Source organism: Thamnophis sirtalis, unplaced genomic scaffold, assembly GCF_051295495.1.
Source record: "Thamnophis sirtalis isolate CommonGarterSnake01/CBP01778 unplaced genomic scaffold, rThaSir2_p1.2 scaffold_15, whole genome shotgun sequence".
Taxonomy (NCBI): domain Eukaryota; kingdom Metazoa; phylum Chordata; class Lepidosauria; order Squamata; family Natricidae; genus Thamnophis; species Thamnophis sirtalis.
This window is the reverse complement of record NW_028261395.1, coordinates 25,038,916-25,059,902: the sequence shown is the minus strand read 5'-3', so window position 1 is coordinate 25,059,902 and position 20,987 is coordinate 25,038,916. Positions and strand designations below refer to the sequence as shown.

Below are 20,987 nucleotides of genomic sequence, written 5' to 3'. Positions count from 1 at the left end.
CCTGTGAATTCTACTCATTCACATCCAGCAAAGTCTTTCGAGGGAGGATTTACAGTCACAGACCTTATCTGGCTTGGAGAGGTGCCAGGCCGATAGCTGCAAAACTTGACAAGGAGTCTTGGAGAGCCACGAACCAATTAAGCGAACTAATTGCCTCCTGCAAACTCCACTCCCCTTTCACTCCTCTTTTATTTCCTTTGGGATGGGCCATTCATCATCTACCTGTGGCTTTATTCCCAAGTCAACCCCTGTTCTTTAGCTGTTCCCTTCATCTGGCAACTCTGCACATGCGCACACTGGGAACAGGCTCCAGCTGTTTTTCTTCTTCACTGATGTCTGACTCTGAAGGCAGCTGATAACTGGCATACAGCTCTGGCCCCATCTTTGCCTCCGACACAGAGCCCTCATCAGAGCCTTCCGCAGACTCCAGGACTGGCCCATGTTCCTCCCTAACCTTCTCATTGTCTGCTGCTAGCTCTGGTGGCCACTGGCGGGCCACAACAATAGAGCTGGAAGGGACTTCTAGTCTTGGAGGTCTTCTAGTCCAAAATCTTTTTCAAGCAGGAGACCCTAGGCCATTTTAGACAAGTGGCTATCCAGTCTCTTCTTTAAAAAACCCCAGTGATGGAGCATTCACAACTTTTGAAGGCAACTTCTGTTCCACTGTTTAGTTGTCCTCACTGTTAGGAAGTTTCTCCTTAAGTCCAGGTTCCTTCTCTCCTTGATGAGTTTCCATCCATTGTTTCTTGTCCTGCCTTCTGGTGCTTTGGAAAATGAATTGACATCCCTCTTATTTCTGGCAGCCTTTCAAATACTGGAATTGTTCTATCATGTCACATCACTGAAAAAAGTGACTTATGGCCATTTTTCGTTGTTCTGACTGTTGCTGCAATTTTCATCATCACATGATCAAAATTGAGACACTTGGCAATCTGTTCATATTTAAGACGGTTGCGGGGTCCAGGTGCCACACGATCCCCTTTTGTAACTTTCTGACAAGCAAAGTCATTGGGAAAGCCCGGTTCCCTTAACAACTGTGATACTCACTTAACAACTGCAGTGATTCACTTAACAACTGTGGCAGGAAAAGGTCGTAAAATGTGGGGAGGAACTCAATCACTATCTTGTTTAGCAACATAAATGTTGGGACTCCATTGTGGTAATACGCTAAGCTGATATACAGAAGGTCTAAAGCAATTATGTTAGTGACAACATTTACACAATTATAATCCAGTCACAATTATAATTGCAATCTGGAGTGCAGATAGTTTCATTCTTTCTGTGAAGCATCTTGGATCACTGAGTCTAGCCTAACTACCATGTTCCCCAAAAATAAGACAGGGTCTTATTTTCTTTTGTAACTCCCCCCGCCTCAGTAAGCGTTTGACCTTATTTCCAGGGAGGTCTTATTATTTTTGAGGTGCAGGAGGCGGTGAGCGTGGTCACCTCACGGCTGCTGCTGTGTTGCGGTATTTTCAGGGAGGGCTTATTATCCAGGGAGGGCTTATTTTTGAGAAAACAGAGTCTCTTTGAATAAATAATAATATAAAATAAATAATGTTCCCAAATCTAATGTACATAGATCTATTCAGTAAAATAAAACATAAATGTTGCATTCCTTTGTATTTTTTTTAAATAGATAAAATACGTGACTGTTACAAAAGTTGCAGAAAATTCACAGAACTTATGTAATGGTTCTGTAAACATCAGAACACAAAATAACCCTTCTAAGAACACTTGGTCTAGATTATAGTTTTAAAAACACCTTGGATAAAATTATTGTGCCCAAGATGACAAAGTTTTTTTTATAAAAATAAAATAAAATTGCATTTACTAACATTTAGGGTGGCAATATCTAGATATTACTGAGGCACATTTTTAAAGAGGGTTATTTTCTGGTAAATAACATTTGGTATATATTCCTGTAAAATATGTTTTAATATTAGGATAACTGCTATAAGCAATATTTTTGCTAGAAATCAAAGGTGAATATCGAGCAATGAACACAAGGAATCAGTGGCAGGAAGATAATTACATATATTGATCATTAAACCCCCTCTTACAGTGAAAAAATGTGTTTTTAAAAATACAGTCACTGTTCTATTGCAAAGGTTTGTTATGTTACTCAAAAATGCTTAAGATGAATTGCATCTATGTTCACCAGCCAATGCAATCTATTTTACTATTTTGTTTCACATCTTTATTATTTTTACAAATACCTCAAGGTGGTGAACAGACTTTGCTCCTTCCAGTTTTGGTTGCCACATTACAAAAAAAAATAAAGATGTCAAGACGACCTCTCTGGTTTACTTGAAGAGCAACTAAAATGATTAAAGGCCTGAGACAAAAATATATGAAGAATGGTTGCAGGAATTGGATATGGCTAGTGTAGAGAAAAGAAGGACTAGGGTGACATGACAGCAATATTTGAGTATTTGAGGGCCTGCCACAAAGAAGAGGGGGCCAACGTATTTTCCCAAGAACCAGAGGGCAGGACAAGAAACAACAGATGGAAACTAGTTAAGGAGAGAAGCAACCTGGAATGAAGGAGGACCTGCCTAACAGTGAGGACAATGGAAGATCTTGCTTTCTGAAGTCGTGGGTGCTCCATCACTGGAGGCTTTTAAGAAGAGACTGGGCAGCCAAATATCTGAAATGGTATAGGGTCTCCTGCTGGAGAAAGGGGTTGGACTAGAAGACCTCCAAGATCCCTTCCAACTCTAATCTAATTGATTGATTGATGGATGTTGGAGTCTTCTAATCCAGCCCCCTGCTAAAATAGGAAATGCTATACCCATGATGGCAAACCTGTAGGCACGTGAGCCGGCACCCCAGCTCAGCTTCATCGCACATGCGCATGTGCCTCCTGATAACCAGCTGGTTTTCGGGTCTGTTCCGCATATGTATGGGTAAGGTGACCAGACATCCCGTTTTTGGTGGGACAGTCATGATTTTTTAAAATTTGTCCCGTGTCCCGCGGCGTGTTCAAAAAGTCCCAATTTTCCGAAAGAAAGAAAAGACGCCTAATCATCAATTTTAAAAAGGACGCCGTTAAAAAAAAGTTTTTATTTCTCTGAAGTGTCATTCCCGATGTGGCCTTTAGAGGGCAGTGGTTTCCCTCCCTCCACTTGGCTCGCTCGCAGCACCCGACGAGGGGCGAGACTCCCTTCCCTCCTGTGCATGCGCGTGCCAACGTGCGACGTTTTTGCGACAGCCGTCTGGCGGCCTCAGGCGGGGGCGGGCTTTCTGGCGGGGGTAGCGCAGCGAGGAGGAGGCTTGGTCCCGGGCCAAGAGGCTCAGCCATTGGAATTTTTTTTTGCCCGCTTCTCTTGAGCGGCGCTCTCCCTGCAGCCATGCCGTGCAAGCCGCCGTCAGCAACCTGGTCCAGGTGAGCCGAGGAGAGGCAGGCGGGGATCCGGTTGGGAGAGGCTGGCAATGGGGGTGGCTTTTGAAAGGGTTGGGGGCGTTGGGGGAAGGCAATCGGGGGAAGGCTGCTTTGCAACCGCCAGCGAAGTCCTGTCTAAACTTCTTGGTTCGCCCTCCCTGGCCCGGAGCAGACCATTCTTGGGAAAGCCGGGTTCTTCCTCCCTCCTTCCCTTCTCTTCCCTTCCTCCCTTTCGCCTCCCTTCCCTCCCTTCTCTCCTTCCTTCCTTCCTTCCTTCCTTCCTTCGCCTCCCTCCCCTTTCCATCCTGTAAACTGGTCAGAGAAGGCTGTAAAAGCACCATTTACAGCCCTCTTTTTTTTTTACAGCTCAGGTGCTCCGAGCCCCCACCCCCCGTCAATGGTGTCCTGCTTTACCCATCTTAAAATCTGGTCACTTTATGTATGGGGGGCAGGGTGCATGTGGGAGATGTGAGCACATGCGTGGGGGGCACGAGTGTTGTGTGCACATGTGTGGAAGGCGTGGAGGGAGCATGGGGGTGCAGTGCTCCCCCCCAGCGGCTCATTTTTGATCCCAGGAGGCTGCAGGGAGGCCTACTAGGCCCAAAATAGGATGCACAGATGTGTAGGGGGCAGGGTGTGTCATGTGCGCATGTGCAGGAAGGCAGGGCACAAAAACGAGAATTCTCAAGAACAGAACAAGCTATGGAAACTGACCTGGCATTTGTAGCACATGATAAAGTTTAGCATGCAAGGTGAAGAATGGAAGACTCACCTCAGAGAAAACTTTTCTGATTTCTCCAAGCAATCTACAACAGTATGCAAAACACAGGTGCTTTCCTTACGCTGTGTTTTGACTTGTCTGCAAACCCAGGTAAATGTGTTTAAGCTTTTATTTTTTAAAAAATGACCTATTCCCCCTTCCTCTATGTTACTCTGATGGATCAAAAGAAACGGAGCCGGTCCATTTGAGACCTTTCAAATATTTTCTTTCTGCTCAAAGGCTCTTAGTTGAAACCCTGATAATAGCAAAGATTTCTCTCTAGTAGTTTTAATCTCAATTTTTAGGCTGTTGACAGTTTGATGATAGCTTTTCTTAAAATTACTGGAAGGAAACTCTGCCTTTTCAGCAAATCCCACTGACAGATCAAAATCCAAGAACTTTTAAAAAGGATACTGGTGTGAAGGGACAATTTAGCTTTATTCTCTATGTTAAGAAAGCAAGAACAGAAGAGTTGTTCACAGGCCCTCTTAATGTTTTCCTTGTGCATAATTCCCTGTCAAAAAATGTGGGTCTCATTACCTCTCCATAGAGTCTGCAGTTACAAATGCTAGTTAATTCCATGCTGAAACTATTTTGCAAAAATGACAACTCACTGAATACACACACACAAACGCATATATATATATACACACACATACATACATACATACATACCATAAAACAGCCAACATCTTAAGAAACACCAAAGACAAAATCCAGCTAGAAAACCAAGGAGTCTACAAAATACCATGCAAAATCTACCATGCAACATACATGGGACAAACAAACAGGAGAATAAATGCACACATCGCAGAACATAAGAACACAGTAAGAAAAAAAGAAAAAAAACTTCCTCCCTTTTCCAGCACCTTAAAGCTACAGGACATGAAATTAATTTTGAAGGAACCAAATTAATCTCCCAAACTGAATGATTCAACAAGAGAATAATTATGGAAGCTATCGAAATAGAGAAACACCCCCACAACATGAATAAATGTGATGACACCTCCCACCTACCAGACATCTGGAAACCCGCCCTAGTCAACAAACGAGCACCACCCACCACCCAGCCCATTACAACACGAAACAACAACGGACACACAGCCAGCACCAATCAGCACCAATCTACCAATCATGATACAACTACACAACCAATCATTCCACTTACTAAAACAAAGCCAGCACTCCACACCTCCACACCAAGATTTATAGAAGGATGGCTGCTCCAACCATGCTTTAAGCCCAAAACACCAGCCTGAAGATAGCGAGTGAGATCTCGCCGAAACGTTGCTAAGACAATCTCAATCTTACATTTATCAAATACCGGTGCCTGCTGGGAGCACCAGGAACCGTTACAGTATGGTGGTTCGAAGGGCCACCCGCCCTCCTTACCTGTATTTGAGCCAACTGGGCTATTTGTGCACACACACGGAGTATACGTCCCCGAGCAGCTAGAGCATCGCGGGCAATGGGTACACATGTGCATGCAGTGTGCGTGCAAATGGTGGACACCTGGCCCCATCACAGCGTACCGGTTGCGACGGGATCCAGAACCCACCACTTACACACACAAACACACACACACTCTCTCACACATATATACACTACACACACACACATGCATGCATACATACCAGTGGTGGGTTTCAAAATATTTTAGAACCTCTTCTGTAGGTGTGGCCTGCTTTGTGGGAGTGGCTTGCTGGCCATGTAATTGGGTGGGAGTGGCCAACTTGTAAAATGTGGTGAAACTCACTTAACAACGCTGTTGCTTAGCAACCAAAATGTTGGCTCTGGAACTCTGGCATTGAAGTGTGCACCCCTAACCCTTTAGAAAAAAAATCCCCAGGGGTGTTCAAACTTGACAACTTTAAGACTTATCGACGTCAACTCCCAGAATTCCTCTTCTCGGTCTTCATCTTGATGATGTGCAGATGGGCGGGGGGGGGGAGGGAGCTGGAACTGGTTCTAAATGGCACTGTAGATTTATGGAACCTCTTCTATAGAAGAGGTTAGAACTGGCAGGAACCCACCCCTGATGCATACATACATATATACATATACATATACATATACATATACATATACATATACATAGACATAGACATAGACATAGACATAGACATAGACATAGACATAGACATAGACATAGACATAGACATAGACATACACATACACATACACATACACATACACATACACATATACATATATGTTCTGACCCCCTCCTCCATCCAGTAATGAAAGCCGAGACAAGCTTAACTGGAATGTACTTTAATAGCAAGAAACCAAAACCTCGGTGGCTGAAAGCCAAGCGTAACAAACAGATAAGGACCTTGGCAGCAACTCAGACAAACCTTGGCAGCAATCCAGCCTGCCAAGTTAGTTACAAAAGTTCTCTTTAGTCAATGCGTTGACTTCTGCAAGAGGGGCGTGTACACAAACAGTCTTTTTATAGTCTGGAGAGGAGCCTAATGACCACCAGCTGAGTGTAACTACCTCCTGTACTTGCGTAACTGTTCCTGATGCCTACCTATTAGCTCTTTGATTCCGGGCATCCAGGAACAACTTACTGCTGGCTTCTGGATCACTCTCCCTTGTCTCCTCCCCACTGATCCAAGCCTCAGGCACCACCTGGTGGCCAATCAGTCTCTCTGTGCCCTGCTCGGAGTCGGAACCCTGTCCAGGGTCCTCCACATCCTCCAGAGCCAACTCATAGGGCCCCTTGCTGTCGGAGTCTGGTGGCAGCTCCAATGGCCCCTTCTGGTCCACAACACATATACATATACTGTATTTTGCAGAGTATAAGACACACCTTTTTTCCTCAAAAAAGAGGCTGAAAATCTGGGTGCATCTTATACATTGAATACAGCATTATTTTTGCCTCCTGAAGCCCCACCCCTTCACCAAAATGGCCGGGCACACTCTTATGGAGGCTTTCAGAGAGCTCCTGAGGGCTGGGTAGGCAGAAATGAGCAAAAAATGGGCCATTTTTTGCCCCCCCCCACCTAGCCCCCAGCAGCACTCTATAAACCTCCATAAGGTTATGCATGCAATTTTTTTGACAAAAACATGCCTGTTTTTGCAAAAAACGCACAGTTTGTGCTCATTTTTGCCCCCTCCCCCACACAGGAGCACTCTGCAAGCCCACCCCCCATAACTATCCATGCCTTTTATTTGAAAAAAAGGGAACCGTTTTCAAGAAAAATGGGCTGTTTTGGGGACGTTTGCAGAGTGCAAAAGCTATATATATTAGGTGAAACCTAATTCAAAAACAGTAACTGTGAGAGAAATCAGTGGTGGGATTCAGGCAGTTCGCACCACTTCGGGGGAACCGGTTGTTAACTTTCTGGGCAGTTTGGTGAACTGATTGTTGGAAGAAATCATTAGGGTAGAGAACTGGTTGTTAAATTCTTTGAATCCCATCACTGAGAGGGACCTTGGAGTCCTAAATAATGATCAGTTAAACATGAGCCAGTCATAAACAGAAGCATGGAACCAAAATCACATGAAGTATCAGTAGGACATTAAAAAGCCTTAGTAAGGCCACACCTGGAATACTACATCTGGTTTTGGTCACCACATTACAAAAATACTTTGAACGGTCACTAAGTAAACTGTTGTAAGTCAAGGGACTGTATTATTCCAAACAATACTATATGGTTACTTCTAATTGGTTGTGCATGTTGAGAAAAAAATAACAGGCAAAGCAACAAAGCTCTTTTGGGTTCAGTTGTGGTCATAAGTGGAGGGACTATCTCAAAGATCAGAGTGATGGAACCGGTTCCGCTTAGCTCTCTGCATCTCTTTCGTTTCACCAATGCTATGCAATTAAACAATCTCTCGCTGTTTATTCACTCCGAAAAGTCAGATCAATCTCAGGAACAAAAATCAAGTTTGTCCTAAACTTGATTCTCCTTAGGAGGTAGAGAACTACACTGTGAGTAAAAGTCTATAGAGATTCTCATCCAGGTCATGGTTGTCCCAAAGGTGCTTTTTCAGAAGGCAACTGGATTTCTTGGTTTTTTCCTTTTGAAGACATTTTGCCTCTCACCCAAGAAGTTTCTTCAGCTCTGACAGGATAGTGGGGAATGGAAGGATTTATATGCCTTGCAGACAGCTGGTCATTTGCATCGTTTTAGAGGGTCCTTGAAACACTTGGAGGTTTATCTGTGTCCTCAGGGTCACCTGAGTGGTGCTCTTGGTTCCTGTAGTCTGCCATTTTTTTCCTCTGGAAATCCATTCCTACTCCCACACCATTCCAAGGGTGTTCATCCCAAATTGTATGTCTAAAAGTCTGTAGAGATTCTCTGTCCTCTAGGTCATGGTTGTCCCAAAGTTGGCTTTTCAGGAGGTAACTGTACTTTCTTGTTTTTTCACGTTTCACTTCTCATCCAATAGAATAAACTAGAATAGAATTCTTTATTAGGTTTAGGTTTAGGTTTATTATTTATAGGCTGCCCTTTTCCCTGAGGGGACTCAGGGCGGCTTACAATTTATAGGGAGGGGAATACAAAACAATAAGACATAAACAATACATAAATTAAAATAGAACACAACATTCATTCATCATTTGGGTGGGGACGGATTACGATCTTTATCCCCAGGCCTGACGGGATAGCCAGATCTTGAGGGCTGTGCGAAAGGTCTGGATGGTGGTGAGGGTACGAATCTCCACGGGGAGATCGTTCCATAGGGTCGGAGCTACTACTGAAAAGGCTCTCCTCCGCGTAGTTGCCAGTCGATACTGACTGGCAGATGGAACTCGGAGGAGGCCTAATCTGTGTGATCTAATAGGTCGTGAGGAGGTAATTGGCAGGAGGCGGTCTCTTATTGGCCAAGTGTGATTGAACACACCAGGAATTTGTCTTTGGTGCAGATGCTCTCAGTGTACATAAAAAGTCAAAATACATTCATCAAGAATCATAAGGTGCAACACTTAATGATAGTCATAGTATAGTCTTTATTGTCATTGCACAAAATAAATACAACAAAATTGGTTGTACAAATAAGCAATCAAATCATCCTAGGAAACAATATAAATCGTAAGGTTACAAGCAACAAAGTTACAGTCATACTATCATAAATGGGAGGAGATGGGTGATAGGAACGATGAGAAGACTAATAGTAATAGTAATGCAGCCTTAGTGAGTGGTTTGACAGTGTTGAAGGAATTATTTGTTTAGCTGAGTGATGGTGTTCAAGAAAAAAATGTCTATAGCATCATTTTGGGGGTAGAAGTTGAATCAATTTATGTCCAGGATGTGAGGTGTCTGTAGATATTTTCACGGCCCTCTTTTTGACTCGTGCAGTATACAGGTCCTCCACAGAAGGCAGGTTGGTAGCAATTGTTTTTCTGCAGTTCTGATTATCCTCTGAAGTCATGTCTGTCTTGTTGGGTTGCAGAGCCAAACCAGACAGTTATAGAGGTGCAGATGACAGACTCAATAATTCCTCTGTGGAACTACATCAGCATCTCCTTGGGCAGCTTGAGCTTCCTGAGCTGGCACAGAAATAACATTCTTTGTTGTGCTTTTTTGAAGAAGCACAACAAGAAGCTTCTTTTTTCAAGAAGGTTCCATTGGGAAATCCTTCCATTCCCCACCATCCAGTCAGAGCTGAAGAAGCTTCTTGGATAAGAAGCGAAATGTCTTCAAAAGAAAAAAAAAAGGAAGTCTAGTTGCCTCCTGAAAAGCACCTTTTACACTGCGATAGAAAGAATATCTCTTTATTCCATAAGTAAGATCCTACAGCTCTAAATCAGCACCATTAAGAACTGTATCCCTATTATTACAAATCTACACTCAAAATATATTTTAGATGTTTTGAGATTTAAAAAAAGCAACAGATGTTGGTTCTTGATCTCTCCTTTTCTTTTATTTCCCCACTTTTAAGCCTGCGAAGACAATACCATCAAAGAATAGGAAAATAAAGGACTTTTATAGGATTACAGAGTTGATCATTATCTAATTTATTGTTATATATTTACTGCCAGGGTGCAGTAAATTATTGATGGAGAACCTATTGTCCTTTTTTTTCCTCTCTCCCCGGGATGTATAAAACGAGTCTTAATTCAATTTTTGTTGTTAGCTGTCAGATATACTACAGCAAAATATTGGAAAAACTAAAGAACATCCTTTTTTTCGATCAATGGTATTTAAAAGTATGGGAAATAGTCTGGGCTGAAAAACTAACAGAACTGCAAAGAGTCTTGAATAGCCCTTAAGTTAAGGATGGTTTTATTTGTATTTTGTCACTCTTTTAAATTTTATTTATTTATTTGTCAACAGGTACAAGGTAACAAGTATGAAAACACATGAAAAAATGGCACAAATAAATGGATATAAATAAACAAAACATAGCCATAAACACATAAAAAGAGTACACATAAATGGGGACACTGGGACAGGGACGGTAGGCATGCTGGTTTGCTTATGCACGCCCCCTTTACGAACCTCTTAAGAAACACATAAGGTCCACGGTAGACAGTTTAAGGTAAAAGGTATGGGGGTTAGAGGAACTAACAACAGGATCAGGTAGTGTGTTCCATGCATTTACTACAAATTGGCTGATACACAAATGCACACATCACCATGTTATTCATTAATTCAGGATTTTAGCTTCTTATTTATTTAATCTTAATCTTATTTAATCTTCCTAACTTTAATTGTTTTGTATTTTGTATTATGTTTTTATTATGTTGTAACCTGCCCAGTGTAGCTGTACATTGAGATGGGTGGCATAAGTACTTAGGAGCAATAGTAGTAGCACTTAGACTGATATGCCACTACACAGTGCTTTACAGCCCTCTCTAAGCGGCTTACAGAGTCTGCCTATTGCCCCCAACAATCTGGGTCCTCATTTTACCCACCTCGGAAGGATGGAAGGCTGACTCAACCTTGAGCCAGTCAGTATTGAACTCCTGGCAGTGAGCATAGTCAGCCTGCAATACTGCATTCTAACCATGGGAGGGAGGGAGGGAGGGAGGAAGGACATTAGCAATAGCCCTTAGACTTATATACCACTTCACAGTGCTTTACAGCCCTCTCTAAGCAGTTTACAGAGTCAGCACAATGCCCCCAACAATCTGGGTTCTCATTTTACCAACCTCGGACGGACGGAAGACTGAGTCAACCTTGAGTTGGTGAGGATCGGACTCATGGCAGTCAGCAGAGTTAGCCTGAAATGCTGCATTCTAATCACTGCATCACCACAGCTAAATAAATAAACACCCAATTGTGTATAGTTACTATGGGTCACACATGACCACTAATTCTACTCTGGGAGCCACTGCATGGGACAAAACAGGTAACACTGAGTCCAAAGTGATACAGAATAGCTTCTTGATCATTAGGTATCATTCAGTAGTGAAATTCTAATTTTTTAACCACTGGTTCTGTGGGCGTGACTTGGTGGGCGTGGCAGAGGAAGATTACTGTAAAAACCCCATTCCCTCCCGATCAGCTGGAACTTGGAAGGCGGAGAATAGATGGGGGCAGGGCCAGTCAAAGGTGGTATTTGCCGGTTCTCCAAACTACTCAAAATTTCTGCTACCGGTTCTCCAGAACTGTTCAGAACCTGCTGAATACCACCTCTGATATCATTCACTGAGCATTTGATCACTAGGTATCATTCATTAAACATGCAATGAATGACTGCAGGAACTGGGCATGGCTAGACTAGTGAAGAGAAGGACCAGGGGAGACATGATAGCAGTGTTCCATTATTTGTGGGGCTGCCATAGAGAGGAAGGGGGTCAAGGTATTTTCTAAAGCACCTGAAGGCCAGACAAGGAATAATGGATGGGAACTGACCAAGGAGAGATTCAACCTGAAAATAAGGAGGAACTTTCTGACAGTGGGAACCATCAACCAATGGAACAGAAGTTGCCTTCGGAAGTTGTGGGAGCTTCATCACTGGAGGCTTTCAAGAAAGACTGGACTGTCATTGGTCAGAAATGATGTAGGTCCTCCTGCTTGGGCATGGGGTTGGACTAGATGACCTCCAAAGTACCTTCCAACTCTGTTATTCTGTTATGTGGCTGTACTTCCAGGATTGTCTCCTGATCGCATGGAGTTGCCTATGGAAGTGTTGTGACTTGGATTTCTCCCAGACTGCATGGCTGCTCCTAGATGGAAGAGATGGTCAGGGCTATCAGCTTGATCAGCTCTGATTGAGACATCAGTTGGGTATCTATTGGAACAACAGGACCTTATGCATCCTTGTCAATACACATCAGTATTATTGTAATACTTGACACTCTAGAGGAAGTCTTTCAAGACCACTCAGAAGCTTCAACCAGCCCAGAATGCCATAGCTCAGATGCTGGTTAGAAGATGTCAACTTGACCACATAATACCTCTGCTCCAGGTCTGTGCTGTGTTCCCTATTCATTTCTGAGTGTTGGTTTAAATCTTTAAAGCCTAATGTCTCTTGGCATTGAGATTCCTTCAAGGTTGCCTTTTCCACTTAATCTTAACCGTCTCGACATGAAGTCTTTGGGAGGGGAGACAATTTAACTAGAGTGGTGCAAGTTGAAGGTGAAGATGCATAGATTAACCCCAAGATTAACATCAGACTAACAATCAAGAAGTACCATATTTTTCTGTCTATAAGACGCACCGGAGCATAAGATGCACCAAGATTTTGAAGAGGTAATGTTTTTAAAAAGAATTTTGCCCTCCCCGGCCTCCAGGAGCACTTCAGGCCTCCCAAACCCTCTGCATGCCCCGTTTTTTGTGAAAAATGGGGCATGCAGAGGATTTGGAAGGCCTGTAGAGTGCTCCTGGGAGATGGGGAGTGCAAAAACGAGCAAAAAACTGATCCTTTTTTGCAAAAACAGGCCTGTTGGTTTTTTTTTGGTTTTTTTTTGCAAAAAACAGGGTGTGCAGAGAGTTTGGAAGGCCTGCAGAGTGCTCCTGAGAGCTTGGGAGGGCAAAAAACACCCCCGTTTTTGTGAAAAATGGGCCTGTTTTTTGCTTGGTTTTACCCTCCCCAGCTCCCAGGAACACTTTGCAGGCCTCCAAAACCCTCTGCATGTCCATTTTTGCAAAAGGGGGGGGGGTTCAGGAGGCCAAAAATGCTGTATTCAGTGTATAAGATGCACCCAGATTTTCACCCCCCTTTTTTGGGGGGGGGAAGGTGCTTCTTATACTCTGAAAAATATGGTAAACATCAAGGAATTGTCAAACAAGATAACAGGAAACAGCCCAACCAAAGAAATTCCAAGACCACTCCAAAACAATATTCAAACAAAAAAACTACCAACTCAGACACAGAAGCTAACAATAAACAACAGCCCAATGATTTAGATTTAGATTTTTTTTTTAGATTTTATTAACATTTGTAGGCCGCCCTTTTCCCTGAGGGGACTCAGGGCGGCTCACATAAAATCAGGGAGGGGAAATACAACAATGACATAGACACATATAATAAAAGTAATAAGCAACATACATTCATCATTCGGGAGGGGCAACTATCCTTGTCCCCAGGCCTGACGGGCTAGCCAGTTCTTCAAGGCTGTGCGGAAGGCCTGGACGGTGGTGAGGGTACGAATCTCCACAGGGAGTTCGTTCCAAAGGGTCGGGGCTACTACCGAGAAGGCCCTCCTCCTTGTAGTTGCCAGCCGGCATTGGCTGGCCGATGGAATACGGAGGAGGCCCAATCGGTGAGATCTAATTGGTCGCAGGGAGGTAATTGGCAGGAGGCGGTCTCTCAAGTATCCGGATCCACTACCATGCAGGGCTTTATGGGTGACTAATAGCACCTTGAAGCGCATCCGGAGATCGACAGGTAGCCAGCGCAGCTCGCGGAGGATAGGTGTTATGTGGGTGAACCGAGGTGCACCCACAATCGCTCGCGCGGCCGCATTCTGTACTAGCTGAAGTCGCCGGATGCTCTTCAAGGGCAGCCCCATGTAGAGCACATTGCAGTATTCCAGCCTAGAGGTCACAAGGGCCCGAGTGACTGTTGTGAGTGCCTCCCGGTTCAGGTAGGGTCGCAACTGGCGCACCAGGCGAACCTGGGTGAATGCCCCCCTAGTCACAGCTGTCAGGTGGTGGTCAAACGATAGCTATGGATCTAGGAGGACTCCCAAGTTGCGAACCCTCTCTGAGGGGTATAAAATTTGACCCCCCAGCCTGAGTGATGGAATATTGGTCGGATCTTTGGGAGGGAAACACAACAGCCACTCGGTCTTTTCTGGGTTGAGCACAAGCTTGTTAACCCTCATCCAGTCCATAACGGCCTCAAGGCCTCGGTTCATCACGTCTGCCGCTTCATTGAGGTGGCACGGGGCGGACAGATACAACTGGGTATCGTCCGCATATTGATGGTATCTGATCCCGTGCCTACGGATGATCTCTCCCAGCGGTTTCATGTAGATGTTGAATAGTAGGGGGGATAAGACCGAGCCCTGAGGCACCCCATATGTTAGGGGCCTAGGGGACGATCTCTGCCCCCCCACTAACACCGACTGCGACCTGTCCGAGAGGTAGGAGGAGAACCACCGCAACACGGTGCCTCCCACTCCCACCTCCCGCAGTCGTCGCAGAAGGATACCATGGTCGATGGTATCGAAAGCCGCTGAGAGGTCAAGGAGAACCAGGATGGAGGAATATCCTCCATCTCTGGTTCTCCAGAGATCATCAGTCAATGCGACCAAAGCGGTTTCCGTGCTGTAACCGGGTCTGAATGAAGGAACCATCGTCCATTCCTACCAACACTGAGAGGGCAAGTCACTAGAATATAAATTAGAGCAAATTCCACTCCCTTCCTACACTGATGATGTTACTTAGTTTGGGCAATGAAACGTCTGCAAGAAAACCATCAAGCCCAGAGAGCACTTAGGTCCCCCCAGGCCTCCTCCTCTCTGCAAACCCTCCTCTCTTCTAGCACTGATAATGTTACCTAGTTTGGGCAATGAAATGTCTGCAAGAAAACCACAAACCCAGAGAGCACCAAGAACCTCTAATTTCAACTACAAAGATTCTCCTTTATCTGTAAGATGTCTTCTTTTGTGACTTCAAGGTCACAATCGTTTTTTTAGCAACAGTACAGAAGGGGTTTCTTTCTTATCTGGCCTATAGCTGTGAGATTTCCTAGTAGTGTCCCATATGGTACAAGCAGGCCAAGCTCTTAGCTTTTTAGGTCAGCCAGGTGTTGGCAACTAGGAAAAAGTCAATTCTAAAAGGAGTTAACTTGAATACCTTCCAGTCGAAGGCATCTTTCTCAGCATGTCCCAAAGGTGCTTTTTCAAGAGGCAACTGGACTTTCTTGTTTTTCTTTTGAAGACATTTCACCTCTCAAGAAGCTTCTTCAGCTCTGACTGGACAGTGGAGAATGGAAGGATTTATATTCCTTGCAGACAGCTGATCATTGGCGTCCTTTTATTTGTGTCATCAAGGTCACATGGTTGTGGAGCCTTCTTGGAACTGCTGGAAGGACTGTGTTGTAGACTACACATAATCTACATCAGGGGTGTCAAACTCAAGGCCCAGGGGCAGTTCCAGCCCACAGGGTGCTTAAATCTGGCCCACGGGCTGCCCTGTAAACAGCGAAGGACTGGCCTACAGTGCAGCTGCCAGCTAAAACTGCTTCATTTTTGCTGGCAGAGGGTTGCAGGAGGCCGTCGCGGCTGGGAAGGGAGCTCGGGAGCCCATTTTCTCTCTAACAGAGTGCTCAGCCCATCACAGGCATCCCCAACACGAGTGATGTCATATTGACCATGCCCACTCCACCCCCCTGAGGTCAAATACAACCCTAATGCGGGCCTCAATGAAATTGAGTCTGACACCCCTAGTCTACATCATCAGAGCTGAAGAAGCTTCTTGGATGAGAAGCAAAACATCTTCAAAGAAAAAAAAAACAAGAAAGTCCAGTTGCCTTGAAAAAAGCACCTTTGGGATAACCATGACCTGGATGCTGGAGAATCTCCACAGACAAATCATTGAACAATTTATATGAGGCATCAAATTAGCATCCTGAAGAAGGCTGTGTTTCCCACACCCAAACTTGTAAAGTATATTGTGATCTTATACATTTGTTTCAGCACAACACATGAAAATCCTCTTCTAACCATTGCATCTCATGGTCCTTTGATCCCCCTGTTTTCCAAGTTTATTGGTCAATTTATCTCTCTCAACCGAAGATCAGGTTCCTTGAATCTAACAAAATGAGCTTTAATCCAGCAAAGCTCAGGCCACCATAAATTTTTCGGGTGCTTCAAGTGTCACCCGATTCGGGGGCTGTTTTCGTTGCAGTGAACTAACACAACTCTCCCCAAGCGAAAAGCTCTGAGATAAATATTGTATGGTTGACAATTTAATTTATCAGCTTCAAGGAAGAAGGACATCTGCTTTTTTTAGAAGAGGGACATAGATCTTCCTTTCTGCCAACCTACTGCAAACTTGGTTTCAAGAGAAGGAGGAAGGTCAGGGCCGTGCAGTGATTTATGACAAGTAGCTGTTGTTTGTTGAAGAGTCCAACAGGTGGCACGTCATCTTTGCCCATATTATTTTTTTGGTAAACTTTGCTTGCAAGCGGTCCAAAGAGTTTATTTTTAATTTGAAACGTTGCAATGCCATAGGATACCCTGGGAGGCCCTCACTGTTGATAAACCTGTAGCATAAATTAGTCATAGAGAGACATTTTAATTAGGGAGAAATACCAGCTGGATGACATTATCAGGAGTGGTCTAATCTTCACGGGCTTAATGAGAAGACCTACTAACCCTACAGAAAATGGAACTTGTTTTCGGGAGAGGGGAAAAAAGAAAACATCAGACATTTAGTGACCATGGCACTGAAGAACAAATAAGTGTTTCATTAAGGATTCTTTATTTTTTTGAGATGGGGGTGAAATTTCATCACCGCAAGTACTGCCAAGATATCCCTTAAACAGACTAGGCTGTAACAATATGCTGACACTAGCTAAACGGGTCCCAAAATATATTCTAAAAAGAGACAGGAATGGCTACTCATTTAAGCTGGCAATGGCTGATTTTGATAAATTGCAAACAATTTGATGGAGAAAAAAAACTGAGCATTGTTTCAGGCTGAAAGACAGCAAGAATCTTCAAGCTGAGTTAGAACTAATAAATATCTTTCCCCTAAAAGGTAAAAGGTAACGGTTCCCCTTGCACATATGTGCTAGTCGTTCCTGACTCTAGGGGGCGATGCTCATCTCCGTTTCAAAGCCAAAGAGGCAGTGCTGTCTGAAGACGTCTCCATGATCATGTGGCCGGCATGACTCAACACCGAAGGTGTATGGAACACTGTTACCTTCCTACCAAAGATGGTCCCTATTTTTCTACTTGCATTTTTACATGCTTTCCAACTGCTAGGTTGGCAGAAGCTGGGACAAGTAATGGGAGCTCACTTGGTTACACAGCACTAGAGATTCAAACCACCGAAATGCCAACCTTTCTGATCAACAAGCTAAGCCTCTTAGCTATTGAACCACCATGTCCCTATCTTTCCCTTATTCAAGTATAAATACCACCTTTGCTTTAACAAAATGAGGACCAAAAATGAGCATGGTGGAGCCCAAGGGCTGTTCATGTCAAGTAGACTTCTGTACAAGCCTTCAAGGATAGGATAAACCAAGGACTTTCGGGAAATGTACATGCACTGCATTAGAATGGAGAAACAATCTGGTTGAGAACATGCTTCAAAATATCGAACTATTAGGCATGAAGATTCGGGACCACACCTGAAGTTCCAGTTGAACTGATTTATTGCTCATAACTATGCACAAGAATTTAGTAAGGCCACACTTGGAATGCAGCATCCACTTCTGATCACCGTGACATAGAAAAGATGTTGAGACCCTGGAAAGAGTACAGAGAAGAACAACAAAGATGATTAAGGAGCTGGAGGCTAAAACATGGGGAGAACGTTTGCAGGAATTGGGTATGTCTAGTCTATGAAAAGAAGGACTAAGGAAGACCTGATAGTTCCAGCGTTCCAGCATTTGAGCAGCTCCTACAAAGACGAAGGGTCAAACTATTTTCCAAAACACCCAAAGGCAAGACAAGAAACAATGGATGGAAACTAACTAAAGAAGCAACCTAGAACTAAGGAGAAATTTCCTAATGGTGAGAGCAATCAACCAATGGACCGCTTTGTCTTCAGAACTTGTGGGTGTTCCATCACTGGAGGCTTTCAAAAAGAGACTGGAGAGTCATTTGTCTGAGATGGTATAGGTTGATCCTGCTAGATCAGGAAATTGGATTAGAAAGCCTCCAAGGTCTCTTAGCAACTCTGTTATTCTATGAATCTAGTCAACTAACTGCACTAAATTGGTGCCAGAGAAGAATCAAGGGAATTCAAGAGGGGTTGGATTTAGGCCATTTGTGGGAACGTAATGATGGTAGGCTGATTCCTCGATTGACTCTGTCCCCAGCTCTGCCTGCTTCTAGAGGAATGATGTTTGGGTAGTTGTAACATTAATTCACTATTCACCACTAACATGAAATATTAAAGGGAAATTTAACAAACTGCATTCCTTTTTGGTTTGGTGGCTGCAGTGCCTCAGATAGAAAGTCCATACAGAGAGTGGTGAGGACAGTGGAGAAGATTATAGGAAGCTCGCTCCCTGTTATTCAGGATACTGCTTATAAGGGCTATGTGCTTAGAGCTCAAAGTACTGTTAGAGACCCCACACACCCACTTCATGGTCCGTTTCTGTTGCTCCCCTCAGGGAGGAGGCTTCGAAGTATCTATAGCAGGACTACCCGATTCTGTAACAGCTTTGTTCCTTTATGCCATCTGTCTGGTAAGCTCACAAGATTCGTTTCTCTTGCCATGTACATGTATACATCCCAAATAGACTGCATTGTTTCTACGTGTCATATAATATATGTGGGTATATGCATTATTTATTTGTTTGTTTGTTTGTTTGTTTATTTATTTATTTATTTTGTCATGTTTATGCAGTGTGTATTGGAGATGGTGACCCTTTGAGGCTGCATGCAGTGAAATTTCAATTGAATGTATGCTTATTAGTGTATATTCAAAGTGACAATAATGTTAGTCTAAGTCTAAGTCTTTATGTTCATGGTTCTAACGATCCCTGAAGGAATGAGGAGGGTTACAGATGCAAAAATCCAATTGTTTAACTCTGTGATTACAGAACTACCCCACCTAGTTACCATCAACAACAATACTACGGCATCTACAGCAGCAGCCCCCAACCTTTTGGGGAGCAGGGACTGATTCCATGGAAAGAGATTTTTCCGCGGACTGGAGGGGAGTGTGGATTCGCATGCTGCCTGCATCCCACGGAGGGGGCTTCGCTTGTTTGCACTGACCGGTTGTCATTCAACCACAAAGCTGATTTATTAGAACTGCATGTCATAATAATAATAAAAATAGCAAGGTCTTGTCTAAATTAATGTCCTTCTCCACCAACCAGCAGTAGATAGAAGGAATAGATCAGACATCCAGCCCTTGCTTATCAATGGCGACCGAGTGGAACAAGTGGCCAGTTTTAAGTTTCTGGGTGTTGTCATAAAATATTACCTGACCTGGGGCAACTCACATTGTAGCCCTGGTCAAAAGGGCCCAGCAGAGATTATACTACCCGAGACTTCTCAGGAAACAACAACTGAATGAAAAACTCCTGGTGACCTTCTACTGCTGCACCATAGAGAGCATTTCAACTTACTGCATCTGTGTATGATTTGCCAATTGCACAGTGGCAGATAGGACACCACTCCAGAGGGTCAACATCATTGCCCAGAGGATCATTGGTTGCCTTCCCCCCTCTTTGGAAGAGCTTTATAGCTCCCGCTGCCTTAAGAAAGTTCAAAATGTTCTTAAAGCTCCATCTCATCCCGGGCACCCTTCTTTTGAATTATTACCATCTGGCAGACGGTACAGGATAATAAAAACAAATAGGCTGAAAATCAGCTTCTATCCCACAGCAGTAACTATATTGCATTCTACTGTATAGTGCAATATTAATGCAATATCAGGTTTTCAATTCAATTATATAACATGTGAAGGATGTGTGTTTGTGTTTTTATTTTTATAGTTATAATGTACACTGAAGATGGCATTTAATTTCGTTGTACGAGGCGCAATGACACTAAACTAAACTAATCTAAACCAAACCAAACCAAACCAAACCAAACCAAACCAGATCCAGAAAGCAATGCCTATAAAAGACAGTGGACCCATCTTTGCAGCAACAACAACAACAACAGCAAGGAGCTGCAGAGGGGAGTTGGCTTAATTCACTTCATTGCATTATTAGAAACCAAGGCTGCAAGAGACAAAAAGATATTTCCTCTTTTATTGCTAATACAACGTAACTGATAAAACTTTTCGGACTTTTAACCCATAGAATTGAAGTGAAGGCAAATGATGATTGCAGTCAGGTTAATTTTAAAAAAGTTGGAGGCTTGGCTACACAACAGAAGGTTGTTGCTAGATGACTTACTAGCTCTCTGCACCGCTGGCAGTTTATTGCTTAACTTCCCTGGTTCTCTGCCCTTAACCCAAGGTAAATTGCTACATGGAGCCATGGTAGTAAGTAAAACAGCTTTCTTTGTATAATGATTACTAGCCACTCCTCCTTGAGCCTAGGCATCTAAACCTAGGCATTTAGAAAAAGTATTTACCAAACTGAGGTGAATGCAGCCCAGTTGCTGGCATGGTTGAGGACCCCTGGCCACCACAATGTAAAAAAGATGTGGAGACTCTAGAAAGAGTGCAGAGAAGAGCAACCAAGATGATTAGGGGACTGGAGGCTAAAACATATGAAGAATGGTTACTGGAACTGGGTATGTCTAGTTTAATTTTAAAAAAGGACTAGGGGAGGCATGATAGCAGTGTTCTG

The 20,987-nt window shown here is 43.6% G+C and overlaps 1 protein-coding gene across 2 annotated transcripts in view; it reads right to left on the bottom strand.

The window, feature by feature from the left end:
- The window catches only part of LRMDA (leucine rich melanocyte differentiation associated), a 944,373-nt gene that overhangs the window by 139,886 nt on the left and 783,500 nt on the right, over nt 1–20,987 (bottom strand). The window lies entirely within an intron of this gene.